The sequence below is a fragment of the Varroa destructor genome, unplaced genomic scaffold, assembly GCF_002443255.2.
Source record: "Varroa destructor unplaced genomic scaffold, Vdes_3.0 BEIS01000005.1, whole genome shotgun sequence".
Classification (NCBI taxonomy): domain Eukaryota; kingdom Metazoa; phylum Arthropoda; class Arachnida; order Mesostigmata; family Varroidae; genus Varroa; species Varroa destructor.
This window is the reverse complement of record NW_019211458.1, coordinates 22,494,768-22,514,776: the sequence shown is the minus strand read 5'-3', so window position 1 is coordinate 22,514,776 and position 20,009 is coordinate 22,494,768. Positions and strand designations below refer to the sequence as shown.

Genomic DNA, 20,009 nt, shown 5'->3' with positions numbered 1-20,009 from the left:
CCGGAAAACAGGAGCAAAAGCGGCCCTTTTTAGGCGGCCATTTTTCCTCGATCTCTCATTCACGGGACTCATCAAAGCACTCAACGGTCTACAATTGGGGCCGCCACGAAAAACCCCACTTCTGATTATACACACAGGGAGGGGAAGGCTCGTTGAGAAAAGTGTTTAATTTTTCCCACCTTTGCGCGATTATGTTACTGCTCCATTACTCGCGTACAGAACAACGAGACTGCTAACAATAGTCTCAACAACAAAAGTCCTTAATAATAGAAGAGACAATAAGTATATAGACGGCGACAACTGAGGTGGGAGCTTTTGGAAATCAGGTTCCAAACGTATTAGCACCCAGCGTTACGTACTCCAAAATGCCGTCCTTCTGTGATCTGACGGGACCCACTGGAGTACAAGGTCCTACTAAATACCCCCGTTCATCTCTAAATTGTAGCCGTGAGGCTGACTATCCCTGGGCTACAATATCCCTGGGCTTTGCGGCTACAATATCAAAAATAATACTCAAGAAGCCAAAGCGCCGAAAGTGAAAAAAGATCAATGGCCGGCTTTACGGTTAGTCCTTTTTCGAGGTGATTAGAACTTCTGCCCTTTGCGGCTAAAGGTAAAATTTGGAAACGCTAGCTTAACATATTGTAGTGATTCATATAAATAGCATATCTGCCCTTGAAAATAATTAGTTAAGACGTTTCTGGTTACCAAGCAGTGACCACGGCAGGTTCTTTTTGTGGCTGTTTGCATTAGATGGCAAATTTGTGGTGTATATGTAGACGGCTTGCATACACCGCGTTCTTACCCGCCTGAACCTCGTTAAGATTTCTCACAAAGATAGCCTATTTACCACCTTCCTGTACGGACGATATGCCTATGAGCAGACTACATATAAATATCTAGTTAAGACGTGTCTGAGATTTCAGACTTCGTCAGGATAAGCTCGGCTTAGAAGTAGGACCGTCTCGTACCTTAGATAGATTAATGTTGTATTAGCAAATCGGTGATAATAAGGCACTTGACGCCAAAGGTCGTATCAAGCGAATGCGCTTTACGGAGCCAGAAAACGGCGTTTACATGATCAACAAATCTACTGTTTAAATTGTAAAACTTTGTTCCTTGCTTTTAATATCATCGAGCATTTGAATGATTCAGTTGCCTCTTAATGATCAATAGTATGGAGAGACGTATAGGATTGATAGACCTATTGTGTATAGCGTTTCCGGTATTTAGATAATTCCCAAAACTTCATAAATCCTAAATGAAAAGATCTCTAAGTTTACTTTTAGCTAAAAAAATGTGCTGCAAAAGTACCTTGATCCGTTGTTATGTAATGGCGATTAATTACGTCTTTAAAAAGATCAAACAACTTTCCTAAATAAGACGAATATTTAGAACACGATTGAAGCTGACGTTGACGTTGACGAATTTCATCGAGGATTTTCTAAATGTCGTTGCCGTGTAGGTCGTCCCGCTCTGGTTCTTTAATGGAAATATATTTGAATTGCAGGTTATTAACCATAAACGTCGTCATCCTTTGCATATGCCTGTCACCGGAGATTCTAATGCAAAATTCTGGACCGATCATTTAGTTCTACTTTTGTCCTGTAAGGTTAACGATCCTTCTTAGCGATTTTCAGGTAACGCTAAACTGGTACACTTCGTAGCCTCGTCGGCCGCATGTGACAAACTCGTTATCATTTAAGGGTACGCATGACACCACTGCTATCATGTAAAGGCAAGCAATCCAATCATAGGTTCCTGGCAAGTCAACTTGACTTTAGCCTGGTTCAGTATAGCGTATTCTAAACGAAACCCCGTATAAGTCTTATAGAGCCATATTTGTTCATGCTCACAGTTTACAAAGATCTTTTCGTGCACGTTTTGCATTTTGGCATAGTTGAAGTACACTAGAGCTCATGCTATCATTCTCCAGTTACCGGATAATTGTGTCTATCACTCCATATTAATTTGTTCTGAGCAAGCAGCGAGTTTCTTGTACTCGTAGCTGTACGTCTAACTAACTGGACGTGCTGACGTCGCATCATTCTTAAGCGTTGGCTAGATCCTGGAACGTTGCCAGCCCCAAAATCATGAACACCTTAGTTCGAGCCAAGAAGCTCTAACACCGAAGCTGCCATAGAAGTGAATATATTTGCCATCCAATGGCCCTGCACGCTGTACAATAACTTGCAAGTTATCCCATGGAGAAAGGTGAGTGGTAAAACCGTATGTGGGTTTTGTAGTCAGTCGCATACTCGCTTAGGTCCCGTAGTCATTTCAGAGACCAGGCAGTTTTTCATCACCGGCTGCCTCGTTGGCCCACTTGCTCGCCAGGTCTAGCGCCTTTTATTCAATTTCTACATGCAGTCTTCACAGATTGAAGTCATGTTACCATATATGGGTGAGTTGGCAAGACCTTTAGTGCTTGCCCTAAATGATGCTGCCCGAGGCCCTGGTTACAGGCATCACCAACTGCACCGCACAAAATAACAACATATAGTATGAACGTCCGGAATGAATATTTGAAGGAAAATAGCGGACAATTTTGCTTGGACGACAGTGAATAGCTACAGCCACCAACGACGGTCGACCAACAAGCTTCATTTCTTCGAGGTAGTAAGAAAAATGCTTTGTAGCTTCCACTGTCTGTGCTTCCGCTTTTCGTATACGTACTTTAGAACAATGAACAGCGTTGACTTTAGATGCCACCATTTTCGAATCTATAAACCTTTAGAGAGAGGAGTATTTGAGAGGACTAACATCGTTCAGTGCCCAACACCATGCACAATAACGACAACCGCACCTAGCTACCACTACTCACTACCCGTATTTCGTTTTTGTTCCTAGCCTGATCGACAGATTAACAGCCATTTGTCTTTCGTCGTGCTCATCTCAGAATGTTCTGCATAAGCTGTTCGTCCCTGCTGTGCTATCTGGACCCAGGACCGCCATCCCTATCGATTTCGAATGACAATTGCAAGAATCCTTCTTCTGTTACAGTCGGGTTTCCATTGTTTCGAAGATTCGTGTGTCTTCCGCAGATGTGTACTAGCGCTACGGCCATCCCAACTGCCGCTAGCGTTAGACTGTGTGCAGGAAATGGATGATGGTAGTGGTGTGCCATAGCTTTGATACCCACATATCTTAAGTTCCGCGCGCAGTTGGCACAGCATTACGGCCAAGAAACCAGCGAGACGGTTAAGAGGGGACTAGTGAGGCAAATGCCTTCATCCATTCGATGCTTGAGTCTTCTCAGAACCACTCCTGCTGCAGAGGCTGTCATTGCGTGTGGATCTGTGTCTATGTGTATTGATGTGTACTGTTGTGTGTTCACATATCCTTTTTCCGAGGTCGGCGCGGAGATCGGGAACGGGGAAAAAAGGAGCGAGCAAAGGGGTGAATCTGGTAAACAGGGCGGGCGGGGCCCAAGAAGTGGTGCATGCTTTGTGCCGCGAAGGGAAAATGGGAATACCGGGTAAAGTGTGCTGGGGTATAATTGCGCTCTCGACTGCGATTGCACTTACTGCTGATTGGCCTCCATCAAATGGGTAATACGGATCGAAGAGGTCGGCCGGTGTCTTTCAAGTCGAGTATCCAATGGGACGAAAACCTACGAACGCTTGCCAGACCAGCAGATATTAAGCAGCGTATCAGCCTATCAAGGACCTATAATGTATGTAGTACCACATGCAGAAGGCTCTGCGCCGATCTTAGTGGCGTTTCGTAACTTTCTAATTTAATCGAGCTTCACTCAAGACAAACTGCACAATGAATATTTCTAGTTGCTGTAAAACTGGAAGACAAGGACGCCAATACGAACTCAATATAACTAGCTAGACAAGAACAACAACCAGGTTACATTCAGACTGAAACTAATTTTTACTACATATGTTTTTTTTTTAATAATAATTTTCGCAGCCATGGGGCTAGCGGTTGGCGATTTGTGCAGACGAGGTTGTATAACTGATAGTCTTGACTGCTAATCTTGATGAAGACTGTTTTTTGTGCAGCAAGTACTTGTGGTCACCAACAGGACGTTCCCTAAATACAGTTTAATTTGGTATAATTGAAGCTGAATTTCCGCAATGGACCCTTGAGACGCTGACTTCTCGTATTAGTGCATAGTGCGTATGTCCATTGATTATCACGTCCGGCCAAATTACGGATGGATTGACAGAATCAGTCTATCAAATAGATGATTTGTGGCATATTTACTTATGCAATGTTTTAATAAAGCCGTTCGGAAACACTTTGTCAATTGTTTTGTAAAAACGGTTCCGAGTCATGCAAAATTTTGTTGTAATTTATGTAAAGCGTATAAACTCTGGTAAGTCCTATACCTCGGCTAAGTGCGACGTATGAATAACTAACACTAATATTTCATAAGAATAATATTTCACCGGTCAGAAAAAAGGTTATTTCAAAAGAATTCCAAAATAAACTCGTGACTTCATCATTGACTCTTCATACAAGTCTTCGCCATGGCGCGTTCGTTTTGTGTTTCTCTACTTGTGTAAAATATTACAGAACTGAATGAAAGGTCACCGGAGTGGGACATGTCAGAAACAAAAACAATATTGATGGAATATCATTGTACGGCGTTTGAAACTTTGGGCGAAATCCTAAAAACGCGGTCGGGTTTATCTGCGATTGAGACGTATACAGTAATTTCCTGCAAAACGAACTTTCCACCGGACGTTCACTTGAACTATTCTTTGTGTTCTCGATATTGCTAGAGCTGAATTCCCTATGTATACTTTAGTATTCCTTTTTCCTCTTGTGCTTGTTTCCCGATCCTCTGACTTCTCTGTAAAGAATTCACGAGAAACGGTTCAGAATCAGAAGTTATCATAGACTTTCGAACAGCGCCTAGTCCAAGGGTTAGCGGAGGTAGATAGAGATAAGCGGGACAGTCGAAATGGACGGGACCAGCAGAACTGAATGCAGGGTAACCTCATTGAAACATGAGACCTGCGGCATCTTCAAGGCCGTTTTCTTCCCGCTGATCCCTCCCGGTCCGTCAACGCCGCGACCTTCGAGGCTTCAAAGAGACTTTTGATCTCAGTGCGTACTTAGCGTTCATAGCTTTTTCTGATACGTGTTCGAAGTGCAGAGCGCTGACTGACAGCCCGGAAAGCCGTTGCTTGAGACTTGGCTCCGCGCTACTGGATCTGGGTCGGCCGTCGTAAACCGATAAAACAAAATCTAAAATGTGAGCCGCTAAAACACGGTTAGAGTATAGAACAAGAAACGCCTTTGAAATGGAAATCTTCAGTCGGTGCTGATTATCCGCCTGTCGGGTTGGCCTTTTCTTTCCAGCACGATTTTTCCGGTAAAGAGATAAATGGCGACTCAAGCTATCGATCCAATAAAAGCAGTGTTAGATATCTAATGCCTTTCTTAACAACACCAGCGACATAAATTTAAGAACAATATGACTGTTGCGGTAGTACTTCCCGGACGAATTTTGTTTGACTAACAAAAGCCTCCATCTTACGATATCGCAACTCATCGACTACCCAGCGTAGTAACTGATGTAAATACAACTGTGTAACGGTAACGTTAAGTAAAATTACATCTTCGTCGATCTCATTTACGAAGCTAATTCAGGGAATTCGAGCATTTTTTGAAACGACCCAGCAGGCGTCGTAGATTATGACGTTAAATTTTATAAAGGAAATTGTCAATGATTTTTACGTAAATATTATTTAGGTATGTGCATATTACAAGTGGCCATGCAAGCTTACTTCGAAAACATTTGATATTTTGAATATTTCCTTCTCAGGCAATCCGGTCCCCGCAGCCTTTGCATTCACACTTACGGCGGCGAGCTCCATGGGTCGAATTATTTTCAAAAGACGAATGTGATTCGCGTATGAGGTCCACCTTGTGCAGCAGGCTCGGTAACAGGTGATCGGAATTCATTTGTGCGCCTATTTTAGGAGATTCCAAGGCTCAAGGTTGGCCAGTGGTCGCCGGTGCGAGACCTGTCAGTGACCTATACTGTGACAAGGAGTGGGAGGAAAAAACCAGGTTTATCAAAAAATGACGTGTGTTAAAGTAAAATATCTGATTACGTTATATGGAATATCCTTCAGCACTCTGTGAAAATTTCTAATTTGTCAAGCAAACAGCAAAATGATAGAGTCATATCGTTAAGGCAGAACGTCTTGATGAACGGAGATATCTCTCCTATTTGTACTTACCCTTTAAATTGATAAAATCAGTCAGTTTTACGCCATATTGAAATATATCACCTTACCAAAAAGTTCATCCTTTAATCTGACCGTCTTGACATGGCTTTCGTTAATTTAAACCTCCATTAACAACCGATACACTACAGTATTTGAGTCCTGAAGTTATCCTTTATACACAAGCAGCGAAAATAACATCCGGCTAAACACGTTTCTAGAGCAGAATGATAGCTAATTCTATCTAGATTGTAGCAAACAGTTCTTCTTACCGCTGCACACAAGGGTGTACAGGCTAATTGCATCACTACGAAGCGTCAATGGCAAAGAGATTGATGCATGTCCCAGTCTCACTTGCCGAAGTCTCTTCATGAAGGAGCCGTGTTAGACTTACCAGTCAATGCCAATTGCCCGTTTGCCAAATATGTAAACAACGCTTACCTTTGAAATACGGCTCCTAATTATAGCTGGCTATTAACATGGCGTCGCAAATTATACTGTGCACATGCGCTTAAATTATTACTGCAGGTTAGTACTTAAGTAGTTTACTACGAGATATGAACACGATGGTTAATGATATTGTGGGTAATAGAAGTAACTTCTGTAATATATTTACTATGAAAATGTAAATGAATGCCATGGGGTCGGGGCGAAGCCCGACTATAAAGCGCTTAGCTTATTTGCCAATCAAACAATGAATCGAGTGCCGGCTTAGGTATTATTATACCAGCGTGCTGCCCTCTTGATTCTATAGATGCATACATATCCATAAGGAATTCAAATGATGAATAAGGAAATTGACGGACGACTAGAGGGTCCATCCCGCTAAAACGACCGTGTGCGTCAAGCTACGCTCGGGGCTCGCGGAAAATATCCTCGAAACAGATGACACAGACACTAACTTGAATTGGGTGCCTAGAAAGCTATATATTTAAGTCACAGAATTATCTTGTTTTTGGTCCTGAAAGCGCTAGAAGTCTGTGCCAGAGTCGAGTCAACGCTAGGTCGATGCTGGAGTGAAAATCCGTTTCAATTGCAAACATGTCACGGTGGTGTGAAGCGAACTGTGCAGAAAGATCTTATGATAGAGAAGCAATTATAGCGAAATCACTTAGCCGCGTAGCTAAATAGGCACAGAGGAGCAAATCTAGTCACGCGTAGCATGCCGTTATCATGATTGGCGCTAGCGCACTTTGCGAAGACCAATACGCTAAATTATGTCTTTCAGAAGATTTTGCCATTCGTAACTCGCTATTCAGGTAACGTATTAACAAAGTTATATATAAACAGAAAAGAAGTTGGAATGTTTTTACGAAGCATAAGTCTTTTAGGTGCAGTTTTAACAACTTCAAGTATTCAACTTATTTTCAAGTCAATAAGTTAAACTTCTTATTATTTTGCTGAAAACATCCAGTAGAAGCAGTCATCGAGTATCATGTGCCATTATGGCTAGTAGCTTAAAAATTGTCCTTTTTACCCGATTTTAGATTGCACTGGAATTCTCGCACCTTATATATACATATATATATTCAGCGTCTGTGGCTTATTGATTCGTATCCAAATTATCATACAGATCGACAAGCGTTCTTTGTACTTTCATATTTTCGAAAGAGCTTCATATATAGCCTATATTCGTTCGTATATATATATATACGAACGCCTATGGTTCCGTAGGCGAGGCGATGCCAAATACATATGCCGATGTTAATAAACTTACATAAATGCATACAGATTTGTATATAAGACAATAATCATATTGGTTTCACAGAGACCACCATTGCGGACTCTAACAAAATGATGCTCTAGTTGAACACAAAGCCCTTTTTCTTAACGATGAAATGCGATGAAAAATCATTTTGTTTTATAGAACGATCAGTGTGCTACTTGTTATCACACATGTCGTATAAGTTAAAGCGGTACCAAAATTGCCTTCTCAAATAGTCGCCATAAATATTACTTGGTAATTCAGATGCCTGCTAAAGCGCTGAATATTTACGGAAATGAATATCGGTCTCCAGTGGGCAGATTAGACGGTAGTCGAAATAGTTATAATCTACATGCAATGGCTACGCATCGCCTAACGAAACGGGGCTGAGCGACGGCTTAGCCGAAGGGCCGACTTTACTCTAACCCCTCAGCGCCTGCTCCGTTCGACTCCTCAGGCCACATGGGGAAAGCCAGGATTGACCCCGAGCTGGCTGGGAAATTGGCATTGGTGAGGTGTTGTGCACGAGCATTGCACCCGCGTACCCCTGATGGAGACGGCCGAAATGGCTCAAGTAGCAATCTAATAAAAATGAAATAAATTGCGGGGACATTATATTGGAGCTGCCGGTACTGCTGTTGCTGGCGTCACCACTGCCAGCAGGTGCCAGCAGTTTAGCTTCAACGCGGAGTAACCGTACTCACGTACGCTGGTGGGCCACGCAGCTCCAACAGTCAGTCTACAGCGAAACCGATCGAGTCGGTACGATCCAGACATTGGAGACAGGCCAGCGGCAGATAGTTTGGGGGAAGGCCAGCTGTGCGCGTTCTGCATCGTTCAGCCCGGCCTCTGTGCAAAATTAAGCCGGCGAAGACGAAGCGATGAAGCTAAGCGTTCTTTCTGCCTAACCTCACCTGGCTGATGTAGGACTTCGATATATGAATTGACGAACTCGAGCGATGCTTCCTATCATTTACAAAGTGATTCTTTCTGCTGCTTGAAGTGATTTACGGATGTCACGTTACTGAACGGGCCGACCACGTTGCCATTACTATTAAGCTAACTATTAATGCTATTGCTGACCTGACACATCCAATGCGCGTTCGAACCCCGATGTTTTCTATTGCTCAATGAAGTTGATACTTTTGTGTTTACGAGCCACAGACCGGCTGTTTGAAACAGTTTAGTTAACGACAATAGAAGCGTAAACGATTGAGATAAGTTTCGGGCGCCTGCGGATAAACGACAGGAAAAACGAGCAAAGCCAAGTGGTCGATAAAGCTAATAATAGCAGAAAATAAAACTAGCACGAAAGAGCGAGTGAGAGAGAAAAAGAAAGAAATTGTGCAGTGGCTAAAATAAATGTGTTGCCACTGGGTTTTTCATTAGACTTTAAAGGAAAAGCCATGAATTATATCATATGAGCAATGAAACCCGATTATAATACGAGAGAGCGATGAAGTCGTTGCTACGGGGACGGGCAGATTAACAAGCGGTTGAGTGAGGCCGAACAGTGACGTTTCAACAAACCTACATTTCAAAATTAAGTATTTTTTGACGTAATAAGCGGTAATAATAATAATAGTTATGTATATATATAGAACTATTATTGTACCAATGTGCAGCACAATTTAGCTAAGGAAGTTTACAGTATTCCGTAGTCAACCGACCATCGCTGCCATTTGAATATTTAATTAATGAATTTTCATAATTTTTCCACTCGGATGTGAACTTGTATCAGCGGTAACTGCTGAAGCAACTTATATATGCTGAAGTGGCTCTCAGAGCAGGATAGACCTGCGAGCGTGTTTCCGTATGTGGATATTCTTGAATAGGTTAAGGGAAATTTAAGCGTTCATGTGCCTAAATATGTATATTACTCTGTACTCCAGCCTTCCGTCAAACACTCACATATTCCACAAAGTCTAATGTAATATATACAATGCTGACCTATGCCAGGTTCGAACTTGAGTTCCTACGGGAGGAAAAATAAGGTAAAGCAATTGTTAATAACAGCATCGCACGTAAAATTGTAACCATCAACTGTTTTATCGTTGCTTTAACTAATTTGATTCGTTGATATCACACCCGACCCAGATAGATCATAACTTCGATGCATACCAACCCCTGTCTTTCTGCAGATCCCTGCCCAGTTGCTACATTTCCGTATTTGGATTTGCTCTAATATTTCGAATTTAGTTTGTGCTGCAGGCAGCCGAAAAACAGATCGGGCGCGATTTTGCATGGTTAGAGCTACCTCAGTTCGTACAGACTCTGTTACACGAACCCCGTTAGCTTTTTAATTAGAGTGAATCGATGTCTCTGATTCAGTTAGAGCATCAGCTCGTCTTGGTAACCCCGTAATGTCGTTCCTTCTTCGCAATTATTCTGCTCTTTCATTGTTATAAAATGGATGCTATACTGCTGATATTGAGGCCTTACATAACCGTTCAAGAGTAAACCTATTAGGTTGTCAGCTAACCCAGATTTCCGTCGAAACGTCCTGGTGACCATGATACCCTCCTACACTGATCTTGCTATCCCATCGTGGCTAATCGGTTTTCCAATATCTACATAGACGTACGTAGCGCTTTTAGCTGTTTTCACACGAATTACTGTTCTGTCGTTTAATATAAAATTGAAAAACGTTTTATTAAAGAAGAATCTAACTTGATTAAAAAATTCACATCTTGAGAGCAAGAACCCTGTTTAAATTTACTATTAATGCTTGCCGAACGAATTGCCCCAAAGCAGATCAAACTTATACAACGAAACCATCTCTCGCATACGAGATACTCACCAGGTAAGGCATCATATGTCGAATGGTCAACCAATCCTATTATCAGACCCTACCTGTCTACAAATATAAGGTAGGAGCGATCGCCCTACGTAGGCCGTCTTAGCTAGACAAACCAACACATACAAATATATAGAGATCTTTATAAATATATAAGTATGCAGACATATCTAATAATGATAATATCCATAATTATTAACGCATTAAATTCTATTTCTGATTGCCGTGGTTATTCTTGTTATCACGATATCAGCGTGGTGCCCAGTTAAAATCTTTTTTACTCTGCTGTATTATAACTAAAGGGCTTCGGTTTTCTTAGAACAATCACTGAACCTATTTTCTGACAGGACTTAAAAACGATTCCCTAATTTTTTCAAAGAATTGAACGCGTCTTTGAGCTAAACTTTTGATTCTTCGTAGCCGAATGGTAGAAACAGGTAACTCTCAGCTCACTGCATATACAATCGGCGCTTGAGCGTTTCCCATTGGTGTTTTGTTGCAACATATTTTTATCGGGCCTTAATACGGACGGTTAACAAAGCCGCGAAAATAGCCATGCCTTGGTCAAGGACTTCCTTCGTGTTTGAACGACGTGTATATAGATCCAAAATCTAATAATCTCTATGTGAGGTTCTATATATTTCTATTTGTCCTTTATGACATGAATTGAAAATTCTAGCGAATGCCGATTAGTATACGAATTTAAACTCTGTAGCGTGTATTAAATTTGCAAACGGTATATTTTATAGGATTCTCGACACCGTCGCATCGCTTGTCATGTCTCCTTGTACTAAACTGAATACACTTTCCTGCTGGTCCTTTTTATTTCAGTCATTTTATTTCAGCCTGACATCGAATAGTGCAAAGGCTCTTTCTATAATCATCACTAACTCAGGTCAATGAAAAACAAACTCCTTAGTGATAGGGCAAACGCAACCGTATGTCCTCTATCAACTGTATGCTAGTTGAGTACTCATCATCGATGATTGGATAGTTACCATTCAAGCAATAGGTCGCTGTTTCATAATCACCTGATGGGCAGATGTATCAGTTTTAGCTATTTCTATATTGTTCCTGAACGTTGGTTTTGATAGTGCTAAATAAAATGCGTACGCCTAACTATAAATGGAATGGCAATGCAGGTTAAGAAGTATTGACATTTAGATTTCGTGTGGTCATTGCGGCGAGCTGCAATTCTGTCTTCTTCTTGCATTTGCGTTATAATCATATATCTAAGTAAGTAGCACCCTGTCAGGAACCGGATCTATTATTTAATGCGATGCGATTCGATGGAAGGCCATGGAAGACGTTCGAATATTTCGATGCACCGCTGATGCGGCAACGGCTATCATCGACATAAAATTATAATATGCATTAGGCTGATACGAAGCGACAGGTGTGCTACTAATGAACGTGTTAGTATGACGGTCCCTTTCAATATCGGCACCGACGCGACTAAACACCGATCCCATTTAGAATTGAAAAACAAACATATGTACACTTAAAGTATAATATATAAAAATGCTATACTTTCTTTTATTTCTAATTGATAATAGTAAAAATAATAAGGCTATCCTACGCGATGTTGTCTTCGGTTTTATGGGGCTAGGCAGCGTAGCTGGTTAAAAACAACAAAGAAAAAGACTTTCGAGGTTTGATAACATACGAGATAAAAGAGTAGTGCTATGAGGTTGAATCTACAATAATTCGGACTACTTTTGTTGTTTAGAAAAAAAAAACGCTCTCTCAAGTGAATATGCTTCGCTGAAGTCTTCTTGTTATCGTTAAATACTACAAGTTCTACTTCACCCTGCATCGACAGGATTGCACATCTTATAAGGAATAATTTTATGTTTGGCCTGTCATCACATGCTTTCGATATTATAATTATTAAGAAAGGCAAGATGTGGCTGTAGCAACGTCTTGGAAGTGATCGGCGACTTATAGTAAAGAACAATGAAGAACAAGAAAAATGTCGAACTTCGTATCTTCCCACCGCAGTTATTTAGGAGCTAACTTATTAAACTAGAACTGTACACTTCTCAAATTCTTGGTACGAGTGTTTTCGGCCATTTTATTTTGTAGTAAAATCAATTTATGTTGAGCTAATGGCTTGCCATGCTGACATGGCTAATCCGAACCCTAGCAGGCACAAACGAGTGCGTCTGTTACACGGCAGCCTGCCAACGACAGAAACACCTAGCTCTGCTCTACACAGACAGAACAACTAATACAAGTCTCTACGAACGGACCGTTGCTTTCTTCTACCAATGCTGAATTGACAACAAAGCTTCTTTCTTGGTCCGAATTTCTGTCCGACGTTTCGGCGTAGGATAGCCAACACAGTGGCATAAGAGATTTCGACTGCAACGTTTAGTCTCCTCACCCGGTGCGTTCTTCTTGGCTGCGACTTTTATTCCTTCGTCGACGAAAATACTGGGCATTGGTATTGGGCTCGAGACACGGATTACTGGTCCAGCTATGGCGCGTTAGTAAAGTCTACATTTCTATTCCTCCACAGTCAAGTCAGCAACTGCTTGGCTCGAGGAAGCCAAACAATGAAGTAGTTATAACGTACAACTGCGTTCGTAAGCTGAGCCAAGAGCAATCCGATATTGCCTTTCTGTTCTATTAACCTTATTATTCATTGTTGCACATCACTATTTGAGAAAAGTCAGACGTACAGCCCGACACGATAGGGCCGCAAATCTGTAATACCCAAACAGTATCAACAAATACATTTGCTTGTTTTGCCTTTGTCGACCCGTCCAAGAATTGTGGTGAACGCAATGGTGTGTGACAACAAATATTGTAACACAAAACACATATAATTAGTTATACATATACTCTCCCGCGCAGGCGTATAGCAGGCTGCTATACCGTTATGTAGAAATACGAGTGTATAGCCTCTTGGCGCGTGACCGTACGTCCACACCCCACACATTATCCACATGCACGGAATTTGCTGTCCATAGACTCATCATGTAATAACGACAGCAAAATGATAAGGGAACTCCGAGACTTGGGCGTCAAGAATTTTGGGAGTACAAGCTTCGATTACATCGGCACCACCATTACTTAAAAAGGACGAGGGTAGTGCATCGACGAAGAATGCAGTAAATAAATCAAAATTACTTACCACAGCAGTTCTTTTAAGCAGAAGAGAGAGAGACCGAAAAAAAAAGGGAAGGGTTATTTGTGACTACACTAGTACTTACACAAGGCCAAGAGAGGTTTCGGGGAGTATGGAAGATAAAATGAGAGGCAAAATAACCCAGATAGAAGGGGATATTGAGAACAATTACAGCCACGAGAACTGGAGGCTAGCTGCTAGCTAACTGACTGCTATTAGCCGCGTCGTGACAGGCATTTGCACTGTCGCTTGTTATACGGGTAGCTCACGAGGTGTTAGGAAAGCCGCTCTAACATTCCGGCCGCTAGATCGTTGTCATTATGGAGGCAGTTGTTTGCCGGTGGCGCTGAGCGAACGTGGGCAATAGGCAACGCGCGTCGTAATCAATGCTTGTCACACACACAGCACACTCAGAAGCGCCTGCGTCACACAATCTCACCCACTGGATATATAACATGTCCAACATACTCAACACACATCTAACTGCCAGGACCAGAGTGGTTGAGATGGGAAGAGAAGGCGGACTAAACGGAGCTGTATGTTCAGCCGACTACACTAATATACTGATCGGCTAGGGCGAGCACGTACAGCATCGAACCCCTGTATCGGGTCGCCATCCAGTCTTGCTTTGTTTCCCTTTGTCCGCGACGAGTATATGGACTAGGGAGCACGAGTGAAAGGCAGAGGTGGCGGGAGGTAAGCAACGGAATGGGAAGTTAAACGGCTACTGCCAGTTGATTTCAGGGTCAGACTACATAGATGGGGAGAAACGCCTCCCTTTGGCGCATCAAGAGTTTCCCGAAAAAGAAATCCCGTAAATCTGCTTTACTACCGCCACTTTTCGTACCGCTTAAACCCAATTGTGTGTGAAATAGAGCGCGGAGAGGGGAAAGAAGGGCCAGAAACGATCATTCATTGCCGGCGTTGCTTGCCACCGTGGTGGCCTCACAAACATATCATAAATAGTGGTGTAGAACCCTATGCAAAAAACGCTGTATTGCGTAGAAGGAAAACCGAGCAACGATGGAGCAACAGAAGTCTAGATACACGGCGAAGAAGACAATGAAGCCAACACCAATCTAGAGGACAGCCGCCGCTGTTTCGAGTCTGAACCGCCGCTATTAGTGGAAGAGTAGACAGGACTGGCTTCAAGACTTCTGAAGTTGCTGGTTCTCATTAAGGTATCCGACCATAAAGGAGAGCCAGCTAGAACTTTGGCAAACCCAATCATTTAGTTCAAGGCTTAAAGGGTGAGTGGTAGAAGTGAGTGCTTGGGGCATCTACCGCTATTGCTAACTCGTTCCTAGAATTTAAATAGAGATGTGTTGAATTTTAATCAAGAAAAGCACTGCTACAGTTGCCGTGATTTTAGTCGATCTCCCGCGTAGCTGGCTTACGTATATCAGATCTCGGGAGGCAGAGAAACGGCTTAAAGCAGGATCGGGAGAGGTAGAAATCTGGGGTCACCCAGAAAGATCTCGATGAATAAGATGAAATGGCCTCGTCACGTGACGTAGTATCGCCTAAAGTGATGGTGGCCTCGAGTAAGCCTTTCGGTTTTTCTCCTTGCTCTTGTAAACGGCTCTTCTTTTAGCTTGCTTGGCAACTGCTTCTCCGTTACTGGGGCAGTAAAGTAGTTAGAGGTAAAACATGCGCTTTGTCGGTTCTGCTGGGGTTCGAGGTAGAACGAGGTGAAAGGAGGTGGCGGAAGCAAAAAAAGAGTAATAAAGCGAATCATCCCGAGAATGAAGTGAACGGATGCCAGCTTTGCCAAAGAAGAAAAGCCGTTGGAAAAGGAGGAGCGGCCTGACGAGAGCAAAAGGGTTGATATCTTATATTTGACGTTGGCGGAGCAATTCCGGCAGCAAGGACTGCCGCGGCAATTGCAGGTAACTAAAAGTATTTCTGGAAAGGAAGTTTAGTGAGGCAAAAAAAATATAATAAACTTTTTCGTAGACTTAATCGAAAGTAACAGTTAATCCTAACTATAATTAAGGCTAGCCGCGAAACGATGAATTGCTATTCAAGAAGCACATCAGCATGTGATGAAAATAAAGACTGTGTTAAAGTCAAGCTGGTAGGGCAAGCTTATAGAAGATTGATTAGAGGACAATGTTGACAATCTGCGAGGCAGAACAGCGTTTTTTTTTAATATTTGGTTGTTGGTATTTTGTTGTGCGTGAAACACTTGCACTCATAACAAAGAAAATGAGGCTGGCCTTGTATCACGTTTACAGTGGCAACGTACTCAAAGGAATGGGTACAATGGTGATTAGGTCTGCCGTGTTACTTGCCGTTATTTTACCCTTGTCGCCTACTTGGTTTTAGAAACTGTATATTAATGTATCACATAGCTTTCAGAATGCATGAGGGGCACAGAACAAGTCAATTATCAAAGTATCAAAAAAACAGAATGTTTTTTGCTTTACAGTGAACATCTGTAAAACGAAATCAGACGTTTTTATAAGCAAATTATACCCTTTTTTCGTACAAAACGTTGGACTAGCTACGATGGCCCGATCGACAATATCCCCCACACAAACAAAGCTTGGAAAGAAAACATGATAAACAGCTATGGAAACAGTTGAATAGCTCGAGTAGTCGCAGCAAGTTCGACGACAAGGCAAATTGGGAAAGAGTTTCAAAACAGCTAACTACAGATAACGATAATCAAACCACTTTCATTTAAAAGTGTGCCTTTTTTTTTTCGTGAAAAACATATATGCATACGCAGAAAGAGAGAAAGGGAGAGGGGCAGAGAGAGAGGGGGACAGGGAGAGAGAGAGGGAGAGGGAGAGAGAAAGTACACTGATGCTTATCAAATTGACAAATGGACGTACGGGACTCATATCTTCCGAGTGAAGCCGTTATATCTAACCCTAATAAATATGTAAGATGATTGAACGATTGCTTAGTCGGTTCCTGCTAGAAAAGTCTAGCCAATGATAAATAATAAATGAGTTTTTATTCGGCCTTATGCCTATCCACTTTTAGCTACAACCGTCACGAGCTTTATAATTATGATAGAAATTCGTAGTTGAGCCGTAACTCTGTTACGGCCCGGGATTGATACATGTTGTTATTATAATAATATGGAAAAATATTCCCACCATTAGGTTACAATCCGCCTAATCTAGAAAATGTACGCCATTTAAAGCGTACAACCAACGTCGCGCTCTTTTTTTTTGTCTATGAAGCACAATGTGACAATATAGTAGAACTATCACAAAAGGTATTAACTTAACAAGTTAGTCATTGATATATGTACTAGTAGTCATTCGTTTATTCACTTAGCATCCATTATGAACTTGCCATGGGAAACAGTTGACTCATTCGATATGTTCTATCTTTGGCGGAGTTAGTAAGAAGTTAGTGAAGCCAAGCGACAGGGAGCAGTTTATAATAAGGATGAACGAATGATTTGGTTTGGGCCTACGGGCTAGCGGCAATGATTGGCAGCCAGCTCAATATCACGGCTAACCGCTGCGACGACCGGCGTCCGGGAGTCATTCCGGTGCTTCACATTGACGAAAAAGAAATGGCGAAGGCTTAATCCAACTCGTCTACTAGAGTATCTAGCTCCGCACGAACGTTTTTCCTACTTTGACGTTTCTAGCAATTGATTAAATCAAAATTGCCGCCTATCGTTCTAACGGCTGTGCAGAACGAACACGGCGACCACCAACCACCACAGCGCCAGAGGCAACCAAGGACAAGAAAAAATTCACGACGAAAATTTCTATCACATTGTTGTTATTATTATTATCATTATTGCTATCACCCTACAATGGTCGGCGTCACAAGAAGCTGCTTGAGAAGCTCAGCAATCAATAGGCTCAGCAGGGCAATGACGGTGGCGGTAGAGTCAGCATTAACAGCACTTTCGCACGGTCACTTTAACTTGATAACAACAAAAATAGAACCAATAACTAAATTTACAACAACGTCAATGGCCACCGTAAAATCGGTTATATTGTGGAAATACTCGGATCTTGCAATCACGATATCTTCGAACATCGTACGGCTAAATGAAGCCCAGCAGGAGGAAGGCGCGAACGACAGGTGTTGAGAAATAACGACCAAGTTTGTTTAGCCTCATCCTTTCAGTTAGGCCAAACAATCATATGACGCGACAAAACAGGCGCACCACTAGACAGACGAACATAGCAATTTTCCTTCATACGGATGAACTTTGTTATTTATTATTGGCTGAAAGAAGAAGAATTTCGGCTTGTCTGAACTGAAACATCCGCTGGTGAAACCAAAAACGGCAAAAACATTGTTATTGAATTGGTCGCATGTATCTTAAAGGTAAGATGCTTTCAGGTACGTTCTCATGTGTATTTGTATGTGACTAGTCATGTGAAATTTGTTGGAAATTCGGGCTTTCAATGTGCTGTCTAAAAGTATCTCAAAAATTAAGACTCCTAAGTTTGAAGTATATTTCTTTTTTAGAATAATGCAAGAATCAGCTAAATAATAATGGTAACTGATTTCATATATATATATATATATATATATATATATATATATATATGAAGATCGATTTTCAAGTTATCTTAAACTTCAACTGAATATTTGCAATAATATTATTACAATAGTAAGCTTATCTAAGATTACTATACTATAGTAAGCTTCTTTGTATTTTTTCGGATCATATATAGACACGTATAATTTTACAGCAATATCGCATATCATGCACCGTATCAAAACATGTGTATATCTTCAAATGTGATCGTTTTGTTTCCGTTTCGCGAGGTCACGGACGAAGTCAAGGAGATTGGTGGTGCGAGGCAACATCAGCTGTTAAGTGCCATAGCAGTCATGAAGCTAGCCTAGAATGAAGTGACATGATATCGCTCCCCATTTAAATCTGAAATAGTCGCTTTGGATGTTACATCTGCTTCAGATACTTACTCACGTCTAATCTACGCGTATTTTTTTTCAATTCGATTTTTAACTGACTTTCAGAATAAAATTCGCGCGCTCTGCGACGAGTTCGAAGGCCAAGTATAGGTTAATTATGTTATAATTTACGGTGGGGAATTTCGCCTTTCCAACTATCAATTGACTCTTGCCAAACGGTACTAGGCCCACCGGCACTAAAAGGAAATTCATACACTTTTGTATCCTTAGCGGCCCTTCGCAACTCGTTGGCCTATTAGTACGTTGTACGAATGGCACCATCCTAGAAATTGGTTTCTATTGATATTGCCTATTTGATGACGATTATTGGATCACCTAGATGTCCGTTTTCATAATAATGTACTTCCGTGCAACGCCTGAACTTTGCAAAAGCCAGTTATGAAATGAGCGCCGTGAATTTGGAGCCTGTGTACCAATATCAATTTCTTTTCTACTGCAACTCTGTCAAAGACCAATGTCTCGTATTTTTTAAAATTAAATTAATTGCCCTGCATTAGGCTCCAGCTAACTGACACGTAGACATTATTTTTGACTAGAATAGAAACTGTGCATCGGTCGAACTTGCAGAATGTAAAATCAGTGGCGGAGATTGTTTTCCTTAGGCAGGTCAACTCCTAAACGTGCAAGATGGAATTGCGGTTCGAATCTGTGGCCGTCGAGCACACTGATAAAGCCGCTACCTCCTTAAAATGTCATAAAAGCGTGTGCGTCCAGCCAGAAGCGGCAAAGCAATACACCTATAAAAGGTAACGCATGCTTTAAGGACAAACTCTATTCTCGACGTAGCTGGAACAAAATTTCGTCGAATCAAGCTTGTGTGTAGCCTTACTCCGAATGAAATACTATTAACTCCTTAAGGATGCCGCCTGCTCTATAGCGGTACCTTCTACTCGAGGTTCCTCACTCTATTGTACCAGCTGTTTAATCACCAGAAAACAACAAGCGTGCTGCTCAAAGCCCAGTTTCATGACGGAAAAGGTAATCGCTAGCGGCATTATTTTCTGTAGAATTTAGCAAGCGGCTTGACCCATAACAACGTCGGTGGCGAAAAGCGTAAAGTAGAACACGGATCCTAGAAGAATGATACTATTGGGTTCTTCCGCCATAATTGAACTGTGATTTTGCATATAATTTACTTCAATGTACTCACGAGCGCTTTGCAGAATTTGATAAATCGAACTTTTGAAATCAAAACCGGTGCCTGCGTGAGCGGCCAGCTCATGCGAAGTGTTTAATGTTCACGTATAGGCACTA

General features: G+C 41.8%; 1 long non-coding RNA gene across 1 annotated transcript in view; it reads right to left on the bottom strand.

Annotated features, from left to right (window-relative positions):
• Positions 1–3,937: 3,937 nt before the first annotated feature.
• Positions 3,938–20,009, bottom strand: part of LOC147755434 (uncharacterized) — a 25,598-nt gene continuing 9,526 nt past the window's right edge. Inside the window, exons 2-3 of the long non-coding RNA XR_015328323.1 lie at positions 5,751–6,006; positions 3,938–4,810 (exon numbers count right to left, since the gene is read on the bottom strand). This is a non-coding gene — a long non-coding RNA (uncharacterized LOC147755434). The remainder of the gene's footprint in view (positions 4,811–5,750; positions 6,007–20,009) is intronic.